The following is a 14,339-nucleotide window of genomic DNA, read 5'->3' as shown; positions in this document are numbered from 1 at the left end:
CCTCATTTTCAATGGCAGTAAATCGAAAAACAAACCTGAAAGCAAATATTATTTTGTTGTCATCATCATAACTTCCATCAAAAATCCATTTTGTTATTATTTTTCTGCAAAGTTTTGTTTCTCTTTTTTCAAAACAACATTTTGACAGCTGCCGCAGCCAAATTCCCTTTTTTGGGGGTGGTTTAAAAAAGGTTTCTAAATGCTCTTATGATAGGTTTATAGTGGTTATCTGGAGAGGGCCACTTGGCAATATGTTACTCTTATAGAGATCATCCGAAGGTTGCCGTGTATTATTCGGTTTTATTGTTAGATCTTATAAATTAATCTTGAAAACCTTTCCTAGAGCGGAATAAAACATGAAATGTTACTTGGGATTGTCAATCAAGAGAACGTTTTTGAAACTTCGATGGGAACTAATTTAGATTAAGTGAAATCTGTTACAAGAAAAAATAAAAATATGAAAGTCCCGGGTGATGATGGTATTTTTATATACTTATCAAAAAACTTCCTGAGGGCTCTTTATCCTTTTAGGTTAATTTATTTAACAAATATGTTTTCAATTGGAATACTTCCTTGATAAATGGAAAAATGTCAAATTTGTTTCAATTTTGAAGCCGGACAAAATCCAGCTGAGGCTTCTAGTCATCGCCCAATCAGTTTGCTTTTTTCAATAAGGCCGTTACAAATATTTAATTAACTTTTTGTCCTACTGGTCTCCGAAAGGTCAAGGGGGGGATGATAAACAATAAATATTGAAATGAAAAAAATCAAAAAAACTCCTCGGATTTGTTAAAGAATGTTTTGAAAATCCTCAAAATTATCCGGATTTTATTTTGATGCCCCCTCAAAATATTATTTTTTGGCAAGGGGGGTAGGGGAGACAAAATAGATTTTAAATATTTATATCGGCCTAAGCAAACTGTTTGAAAAGATTATTTTAAATAGAAAGATGATTCTTCTTAATAAAAATTCTATTTTTGCTGATGAGCAATTTGGTTTGCGCCATGGGCATTCAACCACTCATCAGTTATTAAGAGTTACGAATTTAATTCGCCTCAACAAATCTGAAGGATATTCGACTGGAGTTGCTCTTGTTGATGAATTTTAATTTTCCTCTGTACATTATTAAACTGATCCAAAATTATTTTTTCAGATCGCTCTCTGCAGGTTAAATATCAGAATTCTAAATTTAATAGATAACCTGTAAGAGCTGGTGTTCCCCAAGGCAGCATACTGGGGCCCATATTGTATAACATTTTTACTTCTGACTTACCTGATTTACCACCAGGGTGTCAAAAATCTTTGTTTGCAGATGACACGGGTCTTTCAGCCAAAGGGCGAAGCTTTCGTGTCATTTGTAGAAGATTGCAAAAAAGTTTGGATATTTTATCCACTTTGTTGCAAAAATGAAAAATTTCCCCGAATACTTCCAAAACTCAGCTTATAATTTTCCCACATAAGCCGAGAGCTACTTATTTGAAACCTTCTAGCAGACATATTGCCACTATAAATGGGGTTCCAATTAATGCTAGATCAAAAATTCAACTTTTCAATATCGTATTGAAGGCATTCAAGCCAAACGTAACCAATATATTAAGTGTCTACATTTACTTATAAACAGAAAACTAAAACTTTGTCTTAACAACAAACTTTTGATTTACAAACAATTTTTTAGACCAGCCATGTTGTATGCTGTGCCAATATGGACTAGTTGCTGCAATACCAGAAAGAAGGCACTTCAGAGGGTTCAAAATAAAATTTTGAAAATGATTCTGAAGTTGCCTCCGTGGTAAAGTGCCAATGAACTTCATAGAATTTCTAATATTAAGACATTGCAACCAGAACTGGAATTTCTCATTTTCAATGAGAGATGTCACGCGATGTTTACATATCTACCCCTTTCAATATCTTTAGAAACACGAAGGATGAAGGGCATGCTACAAAAATCTCAAAAAATATTTGTCCTGTGACAGGGCATGAAAATGTGCAATATATGCTTTATTTTTGTGTTTATTATCACTTCCAACCCGGTGAATTAAAGGAATATGATTAATTTATCGACTAGTTATTATTCTTTGCATATATCTATTAAAATAACTTAGAAATTTAGATTTTAAAATAAAGCACAACACCCTTTCATGACTGCCTTTCATGCGAAATTGATCAAAGAACCCACGATTTTTTCATTTGGTCGCCTGAAATAGAAAAAGGCGCTTTGCTCTCTGTCTTATGACGATCACGACTTATTCCAGTACTGATTGCAACAAATGTCCAATAAAATAATTTCCAATTTAAGACAAAAATTGTTGCAATCTTCTATTGCAATGATAAGCTCCTTGTACCTTTAGTATAAATTAAATCTATGGCCGAATTGCAAAAACAGACTTTCGCGTAATTTTCTGGTGTAAATATTTAGATTCTTTTTTTCTGATTTTTTTTAAATTTTGAATTCATGGATTTTTTCAGATTTTTTTGGAAAATTCTGTGAAACTTTTTCGGAAGAATTTTCAATTCAATATTCAGTAACATACAGACTCATCATCTGCTTATTTATTTCAACGCAGCATACGATTTAATAAAAACAAATTGAATTATATCAAATTAGCTAGAACTTGAGAAAATAATCATTTGAAGCCGTTTGAGTTTGGAGCATTTTTGATTAAATAAATAGATTCTACCTCCAAGCAATACTAACAAATAAGTGAAAGTACTTACATTTCATCGTTTAATTAACGTTTGTGCTTATCTCAAGTCCGCTCAAAAATTGTGCAGTTCTTATAATCTTGTCACGTACACCCGTTTGAACACTTCACATCGATATTGATTGCTTATTATATTCATATTTCAACATATAACACCGACGGCTTACACTTATTCTTCACATTAAATCATTGAATTTTTAACATTTATTTATACATCTGTTACATGATCTAAACATCTACCCATCTAAAACAATCTGCTCGTGTCACAAATCAGCACCAATTAACTCATACAGCCGGAAAGCTCACCTCATTTAACTGCTTCTAATCGCGATTTTCCCACGCCAGCGGCCACTTTCGACTCTACTCAGCCCACACCAATTAACTACATTCAAATCACTCCCTCAAGCGCTTGATTCGCGCGCGTAAACAAACTGCGAAAAAGTCACACGCGAAGCAATTGCCACATTCTTCCACTAATTGCCCCGCTGCGGATCGGTCAGCAGCCTCCGCCGGAATCAAAAATGCGGATACAAAAATTCACGCCAGCCCGTCCGAGACACAGGTTATCTACCCAAACTTCCGCTCATAAGAAACAACGTGGGCATTCCTTACATCCGGTCCACGCGACAAAGAGGGGCCAGTTCACGGTCCCCGATAGCAACAGTTATCCTCCGAAGGGTAGCCCACCAACGGCACTTTCCTCGCAGAACAGCCCACCGCAGCAGTTCCTTCCTCAACACGTTTTGGCTTTCACTGTTCCTGGTGCCAAATTAGGTGCCAAAGCCACACAGCCACACATACACACGCACCGGACACAACCACTGACTGACTGTGAAGTCGCACCGCTTGGGGTCCACCGAGAAGGGCGCAACATCGTCCACCGAAAGCTTGAAGCTGACTGACTGCCAAACGGTTCCTGTCGGGGCTGGGGAGCATCATCGTCATCCCTTACTGCCTCTAGAACGGGGCTGGCTGGCACGGGGACCCGACCCGACGAGTCTACCGGAGTAGTAAACTCCATCATTGCATCATCACTCAGAGCGAGCTCTCCGGGAAAACGAATCAGCGCTAGAACTGATCGCAGCGTGTGTAGAACGCACGGACCAGCTGTTTTCCGCCGGTCGGTGGGTGGTGATTGAGCCCAACAGTCTGTTCTCGCCCGATGATAATGGTCGATGGTTGATGACGATGATGATGGAAGTAACTAAGCGCGGGAAGTGTTTTCGCAAGGCGCGGGAGAGAAAATGGTCGGGAGAGTGAGATCCTGAAAAGGATACAAACCGTGGGAAAAGAATTTCAATGATGGCGGGGAAACCGTTCCAGTTGTTTGAGTCTGAGAACGGCAATCTCGGCTGGCAAATTCACTCGTTCAACAGTTGGGCAATAAATAAGCAGAAAATGGTTTAAACGTACGGTACAGTGCACTGAAATGTGAGCAATAATTCATCCCGATATAGAAAAATCGATCAATAGGTTCGTCAAGCCTGTGGACATAGTCCCTGCGGCCTATTAACATAAAAGTAAGCTTTGATTGTGGCACACGGATGTTACTAAATGGGAAAAGATAGTTGCTCTTAATCGAAAATTCAAATGCATTATATTATACTACTGTAAAAACTATTGAGAAACAAGCTTAAATTTTTCTAAATACTTGCATGTAGATATTTGTTTCAAACACGAGAATCCTAAAAGTTTACAAAATTTCCAATAGACGGAAATATACTTAAAATTGGATACAAATGGAGAGATAGGTTAAGAACTAAAAGAAAACAAAAGAAACAGTAGTAACAATCGTCCTGTATGATTTATTACCTCTACTTTAAGTAACGAATTCTTTTTCTCAACAAGTTTTGTTGAACCATCGAAATACAGCTTTCTTCGCTCCGTTGTGCTTCCTTTTTTTCTGACCCGAACCTATTTACAAATGGTGTTTTATGTAGCCCATTATTATTAGTATTTTTTGTTGGCACAAAACTTTAAAATTTATGATTTAGGTGGCACTGCAAAACTGTTCTGACATCTGATCACAATCGGTATAAAAAATCATCAGCATTCACCCTTACGGATGGTTCACGAAATGCCATGCTGCCCGCGAAGGAAAAAAGAGTCTGGACAGGGGAGACGCGGATAACGATCGAACTGATAAAAAAAATTGCCGCCAAGAGTATAATATTTGACTTGTAATGCAGCTAAAATGTCAACACCTAAAATCGGCTACATTTAATGGGACCAACCAAATCGAATATTTCTCTGAAATTTAAGTATATGCACCAAAATAACTGATTTTCACAGAATTTTGATTAATCCTGCAGAAACTTCCGAATATTTTTTGCAGTTATTTTCTAGATAATTTTAGGAGAAATTCTAGAAAATTGTTTGCACAATCCTATTGAAAATTCCACGTAAATTCCTTAGAGAATTCCTTTGCCAAATCTATCCGAAAATCTTTCAGGCTGTCCTATGGAAATTTCTTCGAGAATTCATTTTGAAATTTCTCCAGGAATTTATTCGATAATTTCTTCTAAATATCCTTCAGATTTAGTTACCACTTCAGGCATTCCCTCCAAGGTTAATTTTCTCCATTAATTCCTTTTGAGTTTCCTCCAGGGATTCTTTCGGAAAATCCTGTGGAAAAGCATTCGTTAATTCAGGCTGCCTGATAACTCACGTCCAATAAGCCCCGCCTGTTTATGCTACCATTATCAATTGAATAATGTATCCATAAACAAACTTCCGGATTTTTTAATCTAACGCGCATTTGGAATCATATAAAAAACAAATTGAAACAATCTCACCAAATTGATCCAATTCTAGATAAATGAACTGAGGAAGTGAAGATCACTCCTAGTATCCATGAACAATTCACTTCATTCTTCAAGAGCTATTCTGAGCAATTCGTTGTTTATCCATATATTTCTAATATTATCGCACAGACTCACATATTTCACCAAACCAAAGACATTTTCTTACACAAACTACAGAAAACGCGTAAATTTCATACTTCAGATCACTTAAACTTTTTTTCTTTTAGTACATATGCCACATATAGGCATCAGCCGAATCCATTTCTTGCGGGAACAAACAAAAACGTGACAGCAAAATCAATAGCAATCATCCGCGCGCACGGCTTGCTGTGATCTTCCGTTCACGATGATTCGCGCGGCTGTGTAAAACATTGTACTGGTCATTGTGAAGTATGTCGTAATGCCCCCGTTGCGTGGAGGTAGTGGGCTGAGAATTTTGGTGAAAATTCGCTGTCTTATACTTTTTAGCGCTGCTCTGTCCTCCATCAGGGTTTCCCCTGACGTAAATCTGATCAGGCAAGGTATGTTTTGGCAGTCAGCTGAGAGCCGAGCCCATAATCCCGTACAGGTTTCAAGGTATGCTATCTTTGGTGCTCAAGGAGACAGCTATTGGCTCGCGCGCAAGATAGACTTATTGGTCCGTGTTTCAAAACAGGTCCACTTTGAGCTGCCCAATCAAGCAACACCAGAGAGGAATGATATGGGCAAACGTCGGAAAAAGGTCAGGAAAACGGCTGACCCTAAGGGTAAGCGTCCCCACCAAAAAAGGGTGCTGAATTTCGCATGGAGGGAGGTCGTGAACCCCCAAAAAGTGAAACTGACGGAAAAGGAAGCCGCAAAGAAAACGGCTGAGAGAAAGGAGCGGTTGCCAAAAAGGGTAACGCCCGTATCTGGAAGGGCGCTCGGTTGACGAAGGGACAGAGGTGAGGCAATTATTGTCAAAGACGAGGGCAAAAACTATGCATTCAATAGAAACAGTGAAGTATATATTTTTTGTTTTTATGCTGTTTACATTCATCTAGCAGTGAAGTATGACGACTGGCGGAGTCAGTTATTGTTTTTTGATAGAGCACCGTCAGTGTGTATGATCTTCCTTATGTTAATCTTCATGATTTGTTTATTACTTACTAAATTTTCCGAAAAGGTGTAATGACTTGACTTGACTTCAATGGTGACTTCAATGCGTGGGCAGTGGACTAAGGATCCCGGTTCACTAACGCCTGAGGTAATATCCTGCAAGAGTCGCTAGCGAGACTGAACATGGCCATGTATCAGGGGACAGGTATCAACGTTCAGAGGTCCAAGAGGTGAGTCATGTATCGATGTGATCTTCTGCAGCGTGGGATGGACGACATATCCTGAATAGAGGGATTGTGAGGGGTATACTTCGAACGACCATCAGGAAGTACGGTTTATGATCAATGATACCCCCAATGGAACCACAAAGTCGGTCAATACAGTTGACCTAGGGTGTTGCACCTCACAGTTCAACGTGGAGCTGTTAGACGAACCATTACGATGGGAAAATAGGACTCTTGGCCTAAGTGGCGACGAGTTATTCAATATCCTGACACGAGCTTGTGACATAATCTTGCCAATTAGGTCTAAGCCAACCAGACTGCTAACCGGTTTATTGCTGGACAAACAAATTTGCGACGTGCTAGAGCTGAAGCGGACAGGATCGAAAGACTACAGGTGTTCAAGACAGCAAGCAGAGCTCTAAACTATGATTTCTCTACTGGATGAGTAATGACACTTCATGGTGGATACATACAGGATAGTGACGGGTAGGACTAATAGCACACCTTCTGAAAAGTCTCCGGAGATGTTGTCCAGGTTCGTCGAAGGATTGTTTCCGAAGCATGACGCACCGGACTGGCCCCGTGACACCGTACGTGTCAGTTGACGTGGTACCGCAAGTGACTAACGACGACCTTATCGTCGCTGCAAGAAAACTTAAGATAAACAAGGCACCAGGTCCGGATGGAATCCCAAACCTGGTCCTTAAACATGCGATTCTCGATAATCCGGATATGTTCAGGAGAACGACAGAAATTGGTGGTGTTACCCAAGCCCGGGAAGCCACGGGGAGACCCTTCGGCATACAAACCAATCTGCCTTCTCGACACAACTGGTAAGTTGTTGGAGAAGGTGATCCTGAATAGATTATCGGTTTACACGGAATGTGCTGGTGGCTTGCCAGGCAACTAGTATAGGTTCCGTAAAGGTTGTTTTAACGTTGAAGCAATTCGATCGGTAACGGAAACGGCTAGGATAAAGCGCGTGGTTTGAATGAAAGGGGTATTAGGTACTGTGCATTGATTACATTAGATGTAAAAAATGGTTTTAATAACGCAACCTGGGTAGCTGTTGCTGACTGGCTTGCAAGTTCCGGACTATTTGTGTAGCTTTCTTAATAGGATCTTGTTATATGATATCGATTGAGGTGTCAACAAATGTTCCACAGGGATTGATCCTCGGAAATATGCGTATTCGCGGATGAAGTAATGATTGCGCTTACTGGCGACAATCTCGATAAAGATAAACTTAAAGCTCCATATGCGATTAGCAGAGCCGATGAATGGCGCAATTCACGGAGGTTGGCGTTAGCACATCACAAGACGGAAGTCGTGGTGGTGCATAACCACTATGTTCTGAGGAATGTCCAATAGTATTCCTAAATGAAATTTTGGATGAAGTTCTGAATAAATTCCTAAGTGCAATTTCTAAAATAATTTCTGAAGGAATTTTCAAGCATATTACGAAAGATATTCCCGAAGACAATTTTTTTTAGTCTTTACTCTTTATTAACGACACTTTCAGCCCGAGGCCGGCACGTCTCAAAATCCGAAGACAAATTGAAAAGAATTGGAATTCCGAAAATAAATTGAAGAACTCCATTGGATATTCTTCATAATATAGGAAAATTTCGAAAGTCATTCCGATTTAATATGTTTTAAGAATTCTGCCAGTACTTTCTCAAGAAATCCCTCCGGAAACTCTAAGAAGAATTTCATGGAGTTCATTCGAAACTTTCCTCAGGAATTTCTTCAGATCGCCAGGATTTTTTTTTCAAAAATTCTTATAGGAATTCATTCGCTCGTACATCCGGACAGGGTGCATTTATTGGGGGGTGTTGTGACTTGTTAGTATCTCCATCTCAGCCATCTTGGATTTTTGTATGGAATTTATGCTAGAAATTCTTTCAGGAATCATTCGGAATTTTAATTCAAAAATCCTTTTGAGAATTTCTTCGAAAAATATTTAGAAATTTCTTACGAAATTCCTTCAGGAAATCCTTTTTAATTCCGTTAGAAGCTCCTCCGGAAATTCTTTTACGATTTCATATTTCATTCGTCAATATTTTTTCGGGAATAAATCCTGCAGGATTTTCGAAAGGAGTATTACATTGTTTTACTAAATGAATTTCTGAAGAAATTTACAAAGGCCTTTTAAGGGGTTTTACGACAGAATCCCTGAAGAGTATTCAAATGAGCTGCTGGAGAAATTTTTATAAACTATTCTTAGAGGAGTTCTCGAAAGAATATCTGGAGGAATTTCTCCTTCTCTTTCTAGAAGAAATTCTTGAAAAAAAAATTTGCCTTTCGCGTATACTAAGTATACGTAAAAGCCATAGGATCCAATCTTTTGATAGAACGTTCCGAGTGTTATATATAAGCATATGCGGTATTTCGAAAAATTTCGTTTCAGGTGGTTCGAAACGAAATTCCGCGGAATTTCGCGGAATTTGAGCATGGCGAAATCTGACTTCTTGATTTTGTTTCGTTTCGTAAAATTTCAAAAATTTCGCTGGAAAAAACTAGCTTTTAACGAATTTCACGGAATTCCGCGGAATTTCGAAACAAATTTAAACTTAAACCATGCTGTCTCGTACGGTCGTGTATTATCAAAAATTTTGGCTGCGCCGCTGAACAAATTCATAAAGCTGTTTGCAAACTTAATGTTATACAAATTTTTCTTAAAAGGCTCACGACATAATTCCATTCTGAGTCGACAAAAACGTGTTTAGTGTTCTTCTATGAAACGTTTTCAGTGTTTTGTTAGAAATGTCTTACAGAAAACGAAAAGTATCTTTAACTATTCTATCCTATTTTTTCAAAAGTGATCTGACTTTATATTTTTTAAGTCTTCTAGCCTCAAATCAGGTTTAAGCGCATGGGTAAGCACCGCTTAAGAGTTTAGAAGGCCCTAAGGAAAACAAAATACAACATTTTACGTTCAAACAACAATTTGAATCTTAACTAAAATAAGAATACAAAGTTCAGAGGACACAATAGTCAATATTCGGCGAATCGTCAAAATATACATACAGCCCCCAAGATTTAAATTTAAATTTTGTGATATTCTTTAACTATTTGCACAATATGAGTGCGGAATCCATCGAGTTGCTGCTGGTCACGGGACGGCAGCTAGTCTGGGAGAACGCGAATTGAATAAATCTGCCTCGCAGAGCAGAAACTTGTTTAATCAGTGTGCATCGTGCAATCGATCGTATTGATGCTGATCACGCCAGCTAGTTGCGGGAGCACGCGAAGTGATGAAGCTAAGACTGCATCGAAGAGCACAACATTATTTAGTGCAGAATCGACCGTGTTGTAGAAGCTTATTAATCGAAGTACATTGAGTTTGCGTTGGATTGATTTGAAACACGGTTTCGTTTTCGAGTATTAAAAAACAGTTCGTTTACGTTGTGGTGGATCCATATAAATTACCTTTTCAACTAACCAACGATCCCTTTCCCGTGGTGCTCACGGAGATACAGAGCATTCCTGGGTATCTTATAACAATGAGTGTCAAACTAATTTTCCTCGCCTAATTCTAAATTGACTGTTAGGACGAGACCGGCTCATAGTGTCCATAGCAGCTGTTTCTTACACTCAATTGAAGTAGGTTGAGGATGAAAATTTGGCAACAATTTCTGCATGCCTCATATGTACAAACACATATACAAGGACAGACATACAATAGCTCGGTTCGTCGAGCTGATTGTATATTAGACTATGGATTTCCGAACCGCCAATAAAAACGTTGAATTTGGAAGAAAATGATAGACTTTTGGTACAACTTTTTGTATGAGAAAGAAAAAAATGTTTTTTTTGGCAAACAGCTGCCGTAAAAACTTTGCGATCGTGTTTTTCTTGTGAGCAAATGCATGCTATTAACGATTCTCTATCTGCGTATACGCCTGGCAGTCGTGGATATCTATGCATTTATTTTCTGGTTTTGAGTTAGCTCAATGTCATAAAACCGCGCTGATAAGACAATATGAAGTATGCTTCAGCATAATCACACAGTTTTTAAGCGAAATAAGGTTTTTAAGGTTTGAATTTGAATCCGAATACAAAACAAGAACACATTTTCTATACTTTTACATACTTACTGATAAAAAAACTGAACTGACATAAAATTGATCGGATACGGGAACACACACTCCACGATTAATTCCTTTGAAAGCGGCACAGTTGTTGGGGGGGAGAGGGGTCATAAAAAGAGGAACACGGCGATTTACCTATTGCAGTTATTTGACTTTGCAAAAATGAAACAAGAATTGCATACAAAATGTAAAACCAATTCAATAAAAATTCCGCGGAAAAAAATTAAAATTTCGTTTTGTTTCGTAAAATTTCGAATTAAATGGACCTTAATTTCGTATCGTTTCGAGGTCTCGAAAGTAAATCTTTGTTTCGTTTCGTTTCGTTTCGAATCAACATAGATATTTTGAATTTCGTTTCGTTTCGTTTCGTTAGGAAAAAGTGTGTTATCGCATACCCTTAGTTATATACCACTCGACTCAGCTCGACGAATTGAGGTGATGTCTGTATGTGTGTATGTATGAATGTATGTGTGTCTACAAAAAAAGTGAGACACACTTTTTTATACTTAGCCTTATCCGATTTGCTTGCAACAGGTTGTATTCGACGCTGAATCCTTCCTAATTTTTCGCTATTGCGTTCCGAAGTTATAAGAAAACAACATTGTTTTTTTTTCATTTTTCCCAAGGGTCCTCCCTTGGAAAAAAAAATCAAAATCGAAAAAAAGGCTTTTGTAAATTTCTTTGGAAATTTCTTAGAAACTTCCTCCAGCAAATCCTTTCAGTACAACTGCACGGAATTTCTTTCAAAATTCCTGCAGAAATTATTCCGGAAATTTAGTTGAGCATGAACATTAGCCTGGGACATGGATATATGAAAAAAAAAAATTTTCGTTCCCTCATATTTTTCAGAAGCCTTTTAGGTCTTACAATGCTTGTGCGAAATTTCAGATCAATCGGTGAAACTATATTTTAGCGCCGGCGATTTTAATTTTCCATGGGATTTACTTTGGGGAAATTTGCCTTTCCAAAGAAAAAATCCCCAAAGTGTCCCATTATTCTCTAACGATAAATCGATCCAACTACATCATAGGAAATTTTACCAGCAAACTTTCATTGGAAGACCGCAAAGGGATCCGACGCTCGTGAAAAAGGTTATTTACATAAAACTAATTGCTGTATGAACGCAAGGCTCATTGTACTTTTTGTTCCAGCATCACTGCCGTCTGCTAGGTACTTGATGTTGTTTGTACGAGGCACCACTTTGCGTGGAGGGTTCGCTTAGCATGCATGAAAAGCGGGTTGCTAGGGATACGTTAATTGGCTTTGCTGTTTGAGTCTTCGTCCTTCTAGGTAGAAGAAATTCAACCAAATTTCAATGAAGGTGTGATTAACAAAAAGAGGCATGTAACGCACACTTTCCACACACAATACAACGAAGCGACTATAGATGCGAGGTATAGGTTGGGGCCTCTCATTCTCGACGTCAATAGTTCGAAGCTGGTCTGAGCGGGAATTTTTTGTTCGATACTGGTATTCTTTAGGAAATTCTTTATATTTCCATATTCTTACTTTCGAGAAGCTTTCTTGTATTTCTAAAAGATTTAGATAAGATACACAGGATTTTAAATGTATTTTCATGCACATATTTGGAGCATGCAAATAGACGCTATATCTAATCGATCCTATTGCTCCTTTAAATCAAATTAATTTCAAACTGTGCCTGCTTGTACAACTCAGTCAAATTTAATTGAATATCAAATGTTAATTCGTTTGATGGAATCAGTAGCAATTTTACAAGTCGTTGAAATTTCAAAACTGTGTACTGCTGTGTACTTGTGATACTGATTTCCGAAGAGAATAATTTAATGAACTTGCCCACATGCCGATTATTCAAATCGAAGACTACCGGGTTAGAGACACTTTTTGTAAAGTTGTGTATTTTCTAAATTGTGAACTAGTTTAGGAGATTCCTAGATTTGTTTTGCCTCGAGTTGGAAATCTCTTTGATACAGATTATAGAAAAAAATTAGATTGTATGAGAGATGATTTTCACATCAAAATTAACATCACATCCCATTTCAAATCAACGTCACATCATGGATATTCAATTAAACAAATTTAGCAAAGAAATAAATTATATAATTCTGAAACTATTATCAACATCATTGGGGCTATTTTAAGCCTGTTGATGAAAAAAAAATAAATAAATAAACCAAAAAAAAAAAAGATATAACGATCTTATAGAAATGGATAATATATTTTTCCATAGAAAATAATTTAAAAGCACTCAAAATTAATCTATTTGGAAGGTTGTTTTGAAATGGTTCTTTTGTATATTGATAAACAAGTGATTTTTTTGAATTTTGATTTGAAGCATATTTATTAAATCTATTTTATGTCACATTCCTACGTATGAACTCAGAATATTCGTGTACTACATCAACGGTGATATTAAGAACTATTTGTACAGTGGTTCATGATTTTAAAATATAACTATTAATTCTAGACCAACATTTGAAAAGGGCGTAACAGCCAAAATTTATTCCTTCCTATTCTTCGTCTACATATAAAGCTTAAAATAGCCCCAATGATGTTGATAATAGTTTCAGAATTATATAATTTATTTCTTTGCTAAATTTGTTTAATTGAATATCCATGATGTGACGTTGATTTGAAATGGGATGTGATGTTAATTTTGATGTGAAAATCATCTCTCATACAATCTAATTTTTTTTCTATAATCTGTATCGAAGAGATTTCCAACTCGAGGCAAAACAAATCTAGGAATCTCCTAAACTAGTTCACAATTTAGAAAATACACAACTTTACAAAAAGTGTCTCTAACCCGGTAGTCTTCGATTTGAATAATCGGCATGTCGGCAAGTTCATTAAATTATTCTCTTCGGAAATCAGTATCACAAGTACACAGCAGTACACAGTTTTGAAATTTCAACGACTTGTAAAATTGCTGCTGATTCCATCAAACGAATTAACATTTGATATTCAATTAAATTTGACTGAGTTGTACAAGCAGGCACAGTTTGAAATTAATTCGATTTAAAGGAGCAATTAGATTAGATATAGCGTCTATTTGCATGCTCCAAATATGTGCATGAAAATACATTTAAAATCCTGTGTATATTATCTAAATCTTTTAGAAATACAAGAAAGCTTCTCGAAAGTAAGAATATGGAAATATAAAGAATTTCCTAAAGAATACCAGTATCGAACAAAAAATTCCCGCTCAGACCAGCTTCGAACTATTGACGTCGAGAATGAGAGGCCCCAACCTATACCTCGCATCCATAGTCGCTTCGTTGTATTGTGTGTGGAAAGTGTGCGTTACATGCCTCTTTTTGTTAATCACACCTTCATTGAAATTTGGTTGAATTTCTTCTACCTAGAAGGACGAAGACTCAAACAGCAAAAGCCAATAAACGTATCCCTAGCAACCCGCTTTTCATTCATGCTAAGCGAACCCTCCACGCAAAGTGGTGC

At 37.4% G+C, this 14,339-nt stretch overlaps 1 protein-coding gene across 1 annotated transcript in view; it reads right to left on the bottom strand.

Annotated features, from left to right (window-relative positions):
• LOC134224303 (dopamine receptor 1) overlaps window positions 1–3,615 on the bottom strand; it is a 727,585-nt gene extending 723,970 nt beyond the window's left edge. Inside the window, exon 1 of the mRNA XM_062703640.1 lies at window positions 2,716–3,615. The gene's annotated coding sequence lies outside the window, so the exon portion shown is untranslated. The remainder of the gene's footprint in view (window positions 1–2,715) is intronic.
• Between the last annotated feature and the right edge of the window lie 10,724 nt (window positions 3,616–14,339).

This window comes from Armigeres subalbatus, chromosome 1 (genome assembly GCF_024139115.2).
Source record: "Armigeres subalbatus isolate Guangzhou_Male chromosome 1, GZ_Asu_2, whole genome shotgun sequence".
In the NCBI taxonomy this organism is placed as follows: Eukaryota; Metazoa; Arthropoda; class Insecta; order Diptera; family Culicidae; genus Armigeres; species Armigeres subalbatus.
This window is presented reverse-complemented; position numbering and strand designations above follow the sequence as displayed.